The sequence below is a fragment of the Pollicipes pollicipes genome, unplaced genomic scaffold (assembly GCF_011947565.3).
Source record: "Pollicipes pollicipes isolate AB1234 unplaced genomic scaffold, Ppol_2.1 Scaffold_3447;HRSCAF=4054_pilon_pilon_pilon, whole genome shotgun sequence".
Lineage (NCBI taxonomy): Eukaryota > Metazoa > Arthropoda > Thecostraca > Pollicipedomorpha > Pollicipedidae > Pollicipes > Pollicipes pollicipes.
Window position 1 is genome coordinate 20,995,808 of NW_023596297.1, and position 8,506 is coordinate 21,004,313.

The window sequence follows — 8,506 nt, forward strand, 5'->3', positions numbered from 1 at the left end:
GTGTAGGCTCGGCACCCAGGTACGACGGTCCATAATGTGACAAGCTTGGCTGGAGATGAAGCGTTGAATGATATTCAGACACTGGAGTCAGCGCATATATTCGGGGGTCGGAGACGCCCTCACCCAGCGTGTCCGGAAAACGGTGGCGGCCCTGCTGATGCCTGCCCGGATACGGCGGTGCGGTGGTGCGCTTCCAGCCTTTCAGTTGAGCGGGATCCGGGCTACGGCTGGCGCCTCGTCCCAGCGGACGGCCAGCTGCTCCCGGACACCGTGGAGGGTGAAGGAGGTGCCTCCGGGGAAGTCCGTTTCAGCCCCCGGGGCCGACGAGGCCGGCCGCCACAGTGCGGTGCGCCGCGTGCAGCCAGGCCGCGTGTCCTGTTCAGTGGTGGTCTGGTGGGAGTGGGCCGGGAGTCTCACGTGCTGCCAGCCCACGCGGCGTCTGCACGTGGCTTCGTCCAGTCGGAGGAGGCCCCGACGGCACCCCACGACTGACGTCCGTAAGGGTTGGGTCGTGGCGGGGGTGGTGGCGGCGGTGGCGGCGGTGGTGGCTGCGGCGGCGGCGGCGGCGGCGGCGGCGGCGGCGGCGGCGGCGGCGGTGGCGGCTGCGGCTGCGGCTGCGGCTGCGGCTGCGGCTGCGGCTGCGGCTGCGGCTGCGGCTGCGACTGCGGCCGCGGCTGCGGCTGCGGCTGCGGCTGCGGCTGCGGCTGCGGCTGCGCCGGCGGCGGCAGCGGCGGCGGCTGCGGCGGCGGCGGCGGCGGCGGCGGCGGCGGCGGCGGCGGGGGGTTCAGTGGTGTGCGTGCCGCCGAGTGAGGAAAAGGTGCCGGCGCCGCGGCCGCGGTCGGTACCGCTCCTGGTGGGCCGCATGTGCTCGGGCCGCGGCCGCTCGTCCTACCCCGGATATTGCTCGATGAGTGCAGGCCCGCGCGCGTGCGGCCGGATCTGGAGAGGGCTGGTTAGGGACGGTCGAAACGGCTCGGTGTGATGTGGCGTGCGGCGAGTCGGCGGGCTACTCCAGATAAGATGCTAGTGGAGAGTTACCCGAGTCTTCTTGTTCCGTTGCCGAGTAGCGGGCTGTAATTACTCCTCTGACCATGGCCGTGCCTCACCTGCGCCGCGAGCGACCACTGTCTGTGAGCGCGGCAGACGTGGAAAACCCGGAATGTTACCGCGATGGTGTCAAGTCGTACCAGTATGCTGAACAAGGCGGACGTAACGGCAAATCGATGATCGGTCACGACGCGTGGCCGGTGCGCTCTCTGGGTGGCACATGAATGAGCTGTGCTGCGCACGAAGCATAGCTATTCAGTCCAACCCAGTGAAAGCGCACGAGAACGTCAAGACACGTGCTATAAAATCCTTGCACTGGTGCTTGTGGGCAACTGATCCACAGTGCCGTCGTGCTGCGTAATCGATGTCCAGATCGCCTGAGCGGGTTCACAGCTGGCGTGATCCGGAGCCCGATATCACAACTCCGGCCGGGCGAGTGAGGAGCGCCTGGCCCACCCAGAGCACCTCCGCTCGCCGCGCCGCGCCGCGCCGCCCCAGCCCGGCCCGGCTCGGCTCGGCTGGCGGCGGGGCCCCAGGACCGTGGTGGGCCGCCGCCGCTGACGCTGACGCTGCCACTCCCGTCTGCCCGCAGGGTATGGCGTGACCACCGACGGCAAGGTCGTGTACATCAACGCCTCTACTTGCGACATGAGCTACATGCCGCTGAACCCGCCGATCGTGTTCGACGTGCCCATCCCGGATGACTTCACGAAACACTGACCGGCGGCCGAGCCGCTGCTCCGTGTGACGGCCCGAGGCGACGGCCCCTCTTTGTGGCGGACGGAGGTGACAGCCCCTGCTCTGTGTGACGGCCGGAGGCGACGGCCCCTCTTTGTGGCGGACGGAGGTGACGTCCTCTCTGTGTGACGGACGGAGGTGACGTCCTCTCTGTGTGACGGACGGAGGTGACAGCCCCTGCTCTGTGTGACGGACGGAGGTGACGGCCCCTCTGTGTGACGGACGGAGCTGACGGCCGCTCTGTGTGACGGGTGGAGGTGACGGCCTCTCTGTGTGACGGACGGAGGTGACAGCCCCCCTCTGTGTGACGGACGGAGCTGACGGCCGCTCTGTGTGACGGGTGGAGGTGACAACCCTCTGTGTGACGGCCGGAGTGTGACGGACGGAGGTGACGGCCCCTCTGTGTGACGGACGGAGCTGACGGCCGCTCTGTGTGACGGGTGGAGGTGACGGCCTCTCTGTGTGACGGACGGAGGTGACAGCCCCTGCTCTGTGTGACGGACGAAGGTGACGGCCCTTCTGTGGCCGGCGGCTGAGCCGCTGCTCCGTGTGACGGACGGAGGTGACGGCCCCGGTGCCGTCCCCTGCTCCGTGTGACAGACGGAAGTGACTGGCCCTCCGTGTACTGACGGAGGTGACGGTTCCGGCGCCGTCCCCTGCTCTGTGTGGCGGACAGAGGTGACGGCCCCAGTGCCATCCCTTGCTCTGTGTGGCGGACGGAGGTGACGGCCCCGGTGCCGTCCCCTGCTCCGTGTGACGGACGGAGGTGACGGGCCCGGTGCCGTCCCCTGCTCCGTGTGACTGACGGAGGTGACGGGCCCGGTGCCGTCCCCTGCTCTGCCTGACGGACAGAGGTGACTGGCCCTCTGTGTGACGGACGGAGGAAACGGGCCCGGTATTGCCCTCCATGTGGGCGGGAGACACGCTGACCAGGACCTCGGCGACAGAGGATCACCGAGTGGATCACTTGCACTCGGGTACATAGACGCTAGCTAGCAATGATCTGAGGGGTAGGGGCAATACGCAGCCCTGCGCGGCTCCGTTCAGCGGGCGAGTGTAGAGGGCATGGCCGCTGGGATAGACGACTGCTGCGAGCAGCGGGCCTGGTGCGTGCTGGGTTGGACTCGTGCGTGCTGGGTTGGACTCGTGCGTGCCTGCTAGGAGTTCTGTTCGTGTGCTGCATTGAAGGCGTGCGGGTGGGCGCCTTGGGATCCGGGCGGTCGGCACGCCCTAAGGCCAAATCACCGTCTTCACGCGTGCGTATGGTATTATTGTGAAATCGGTGCGAAGTTATCGAAAATTGTACTTCTCTGTCATATGTGATAACTATTTTACATGTTTTAGTGTAAACGAAGTATGCCTCAGAAGTTGGAATTGTTATATTTTTGACACTCAATGATGTCTCAGGCCGTTGGTTAGGTCATACTTAAGTTTGGTCAACGCCTGTTTTTTCTTCGCTACCCGCTGAACGCATGGCTTCAGCATAGTTAAGTGGAAGTGTATGACAGTTATTCGAAAAGATAAGGCTGGCCGAAGACAATGCTCAGTCGTGTGGGCTCATTTGAGCTCGAGAACATGTCCTCAGCTTTTTGGTATGGTTTAGTCAGTGGTAACCTGTATGCGTACTTGTTACCCATCTCATGGTGTGCAATAAAGTATACAACATATATAACGATTTTTAGTTGATACGTAACTCGTTTCGGGACAAAAATCGTCGAGACGTTGCGTGCTTTGCTGTCTCGTGTCAAGCTGGGACTATCTTTCGCGCCACGGTGCAATCGGTGGACTTCCTTCCAATGTTTCCTGTAGTTTGTTGGACCCTTCCAGACGAACCATCGGGCGCTGTCCGTGGCGAACCGTGCAGCGTCTTATTGCTTGTATGGGAAGGCATCTAACCTCTATTCGATTTCACGTCATCTTCTTGCACAGCTTAATCGAATGCACGGTATGCATCACTAGAGTACAGATACATGGAAGCATCAAGCATGTTGATCTGGAACCGCGCAATCAACTTGCCTTGGATGCATCGCAATTGTCTTGTATGTCAAAACAGCGCCGACCTTTCAACGCCTAAATATCGATATTCAAACAAAGACTGTAAGACAGGCTGGTTCAGAAAATTTGTTCCCCGAACCCCATTTACCTGGGGAGCGTGTCTGATCGTAGTGTTTTCTTTTCATAGAGAACCTAACGCGTTCCTGTAGCACAATTTCTGGTCGGTAAAAAAGACGCGTACAGACACCTTGCACATGGATTGACAGTTGTATCTGAAAAGTTTTGACGTCATTTGTATTATCGCGTAAGATGCGTTGTGGTCAACCTCAGTCGAGACGGCTTAAGCCGTTATCTCCCCTCACGCGATGAATGGTTTATGTGCTCTCAGCTCAGCACCCGTTTTGAATGAAGCTAAAGGCACGCCGCATCCTCACCAAGCGTTTAACCCGACCGCCTACCCTGGCTGCGAGCGGCCACCGCGAACACGGCGTCTCCTGGCCCATCAGCCATGCGGAGTTTATCGGACGCCCAGATGTGCAGGTGCCGCCGTCCGTCTGCACGGCGGGTTTTCCCGGGGGCGCGGCGGCCCTCCAGCGGGACGAATATTCTGTCGGTCACCGGCGCCACCGCCGGGCCGACGGACGATCGCACGGCGCGTTCGTGACCTGACTCGAGAACCTGCCGCTCAGATAGGAGATCACCAGTGGACTGCTGTGGCGGGCGGCGGTAGCAACGCTGCTGTAGCGTACACACCATGTCAGGGGTAGGGGCTAGCTCAATTAAAGGAACTAGCTGTGCGGAAAAGTACCTTGGGTCGAGGACCCTGTGGTCTTCCAGCCCCATCACAAAATGCGCGGACTGAGTCTGAGTCCACAGGCTTCGAAACAGCTTTTGATGTGCGGGTATCACGCGCATATAGCCATTTTGTGGGAACAATTTGGCCATCATGTTCAATACCAAGCTGCAAACCTCATTTACGAATATTGTTGAGATCATTGTATTTTAAGACATATTTTGGGACCATGTATTTCAAGACCGTGTCGTTCGAGACCAGTATGCACCACCAACACAAAACCGTTTTGCGGAAATAACGCACTTTGTTCCACGCGGTGGGACGAATTCAGTGTGGTGGCTGCCTTCGGCATGAAGTAGCATGCCACGCGTTTCAGTCGCTGCCACGTTGACTCGGTCGGCTGTTTGCTGCGTCAGCATCTCGGATTGGGTTTGGTCCAGGCGGTTTGGGGGTGTTTAGCCCAGACATCCCTCGGCAGGCTCTGGCCATTTCAAGGCTTTGAATTGGAAAGAGAGGATTAAACAGTTGTACAATGTCATGCCATCGCAGGAGGCCTTCGTCACCGAGCCCTCCTCTGTTAAGTGACCCTTTTTAGGTTTTTGTGGGCTTGCGACGCCGACTGCTGGCTCATGGTCGCGGCTTGAACGGGGTCTGCGAGAATCCGGGATGAAGCGTCGACTGAGGGGAGAAGGACAGGTTGTCTGCGGGGCGGCCGATGGGGAACACACTACGAACACACTACGGAAACACACTACAGGGCCCGAACCGGCAGGTCTCATTCATGCCACTGGCCGCCAGGCGCGCCGGGACGGCCTGCACAGGCCGGCTCTGCCGTGCGCGTGCACCTGTGTGCGTGTACGTGTGCGTGCGCCTGTGTGCGTGTGTGTAGTCCTGTATGGCATGTCGCACGCCCCAGTCTGATCACGAATTCAGTCACTGTCAGGACTGCGGGTCGCTCGTGCTGGTCAGAAAAAGAATGGACGTGCGCCTTTCGCGCTAATGTCAACCCAACTGCAAACTAACTTTTGCCGTCGGCGAGCCTTCAAGCCCCAATCAGTTCGGAATGAAACTAGAAGGAAGAAGAAAGCGGGAAATGTCAGAGAGACAAGCGGCAATTTTCATCGTGTTTAAGTGCTGTTTTAGTGCTCTCATTGCTGTTTTAGTGCTTAGTGCTTTCTGCTCCCCCCCCCCCCCCCCCTCCCATGTTCTGCACGCACCTCGTCACGATTTCTGCTCAAGTCAACCTGGTCAAGAGCATTTTGTGAGACTTGCTCGACCGCCCGAGAGATGACGCTGAGATCGACGCTTCCGCTTTGAGCCAAATCGGTCCCTGGCGCCGACACCTCGCCTATATTTGGAGAACACATTGATTATACAGTTAGACAGAAATCAACCGAGTCGTTTACATTCCAAGCGTCACTTGTGGCAGGCGGATGTCTGCCTCGATCGGCTGCAAACCACTTTGTCGTCGGCCAGCCGGGAGCCATAGCGCATGTGTGATGTTCAACGCCAGACGAGACTGTGGCCGTCCTGGAAGAGCCCTGCTGGCCGGGCCACGAGGCAGAATTATTACCCAGTGCCTCGGTGCGAAACCAGTGTAAAACCGCTTAGGCGCTCTAAGAGACACCGCTTCTTCCTGCGGGCTGCTGTTCCACAGATATCTGGCTGACACCGAGACAGCACCGTGCTTGTTGAGGCATCTCTAATTTGACAGCCTTGGCTGGGCGCCTAGACAGCGGTGGTAAGGCTAATGCACGGTACCGATAGTATCAAGATGACCTGCCAACCAGCATGGTCATTTCGGTCTTTGCCTTGCTAATGGTCGCCCCAGTAAGGCAACCGATGCAAAGCATTCTTCTTTGCGGCCGAGCGGGCACTTCGGATAGCACGGATCATCTCTGGGTCACCAGAAAAGGCCTCTGTTTATCGCTACCCGAGCGTTATTAAGAGAGCCGAGCCCTGGATTACTGAGAAAGCCAGGTCCTGGATCAGCCTTGCTAACATGCCAGGCTAATGTAAACATCTTCTTTTTTATTTACATTTTAGGCATTGACACGCTGTTCTCGCCTTGCACCCTCGCCAGTCGGAGGATTCATTGGCCCCCAACCGCCGTGACCGCCACATCGCCGACATACGTCACGCCAGCGTCGGCCGCGGCTTCTGCGGGCAGGGGGCGGCCCGAGAGGCGCCGACGGCTGTCTGTGGTACCCTGCACCGGACGGTGCCGCGTCTTCTCCCCCTAATTGTTAGCCAGCACCGCTATCGACTCGGCCTTGGCCCCGAAGGGCTGCCTGCACCGAGACCCGATCAATTTGGTATCCTAGGGGCGACCCCCTTCGACACTGCTTTAAGGAGCGCTTATGTTGTATGGCAATATTGGAATACATACGAACCATGTTTTGTGGTCATGTACTATGACAGGTCCTCAGTCTATGTAATAAACTCTCTGCTTGCGCACGACTATACCTACGCTTAGCTGTTCATTTTGGCTCATCTCGGGGTCGCCGTTCTCGCTGCTGTGCTTAGCAAAACTGGCCTTGGTGTGGAAAGCATAACCCTTTGCATTGATGCGGGCTGAAATTTACATTTCAACCTAAATAGCTACAGTGCTGTGACAGTTTTGCCAGCCTACTGTGAGGCAATGAAGGGGACGTCCATCGCCGCATAGCATTTAGGCCCGATGGGCGCAGGCTCGTCAGTCTTGCAGGAGGACTTCCAAATACGGGGGTGGCACATGACAGATGAAATCATGTGTTGTTCGGCCGACCTCACGGACCGCTTATCTAACTAAAACTGAGCCGCTTAAGACGGTAGGATGAACGTTTGCACGACGACTTAAATGCCGGCAGCCCGCCCCGCTGAGGAGCGTGATAGCCTAAAGTGCACGCAGCCCATGCCCAGCGGCGTGTTAAAGCGACAGCACAGTTTTGTCCTTGTCTGGAGTCTAAGCTGACCAGCAGCGGTTACTGGGCTCCTGCTGGGTTCACAGGCTCCTTCAGGTGACTGGGGTATGGGCCGGCCGGCGGCCTTGACCCAGTTCTGGTAAAGAGGAAGTGTGGGGGAGGGGCGCCACCCATCACCGATGACGCGGTATGCACGCGGAGGGCGCCGGTAGCCGAGTCCACCGGTCGGCCACCGCGCGTCGCCCGGCGTCGCTCGTCTTCAGGGCTGACGCCTGTGCGTCACCGGAAACCCCAGGCGGCGACGCTGTACGTCAGCGGAACCCTCAGACAAGGCAGTCCCGAGAGCCGAGGCTGACGCCGCCGGCACTTCCTCGTACGCAGGCAGTTACGAGCTAATGCGGCGCCGTGCCTCGCTTGCGCGCTATTAAGTTAATCGGTTTAGCGACCATGGCCGCAGGCGGGTTACGTGAACCGTTCGGCCTCACAAGGCCATCCGCGCTGGTCACGGTTGCATGGCGACTCAGCCAGGCAGCTTGGTTCGTGGCCACCGCGTCACCCGCCCCGACCCGTCCCCGTCTCGGCTTTCCACTGCTCCCATCACTCACGTCTGATGGCGATTGCTGATGTTAACGGAGAGCGTCGATGCGGCCAGGTGCCATGTGCTCAGAGAGTTGTGCGTGATTTATGCTGCGACATGCGGCACCTCCCCGTGGTGATGTATGGCAGCATTCAGTTGGGCCGTTTAGCGCAGAAGGTCGAGACGAAACTCTAGTCTAGACTAACCGGTCACTGAAGGCCACCCCAGCTCGGCGTGTAATCACTGCTGACTGGCCTCATGCGAGGCTGACCACGTTCCCGGCTTCGATGTGAACACTTCTTGGTACGAGCACTGCCGTATAATCGAACACTAAATAGCGAGCTCTTTAAATGCCAGCCGAGTGTGGGAGTTCAACGGGTGTGCCCGCGGGGACTAGAGTAAACCTCTTCCGTCCCGACAGCGCCCACCAACCGACGCGCAGCTCCACCCACT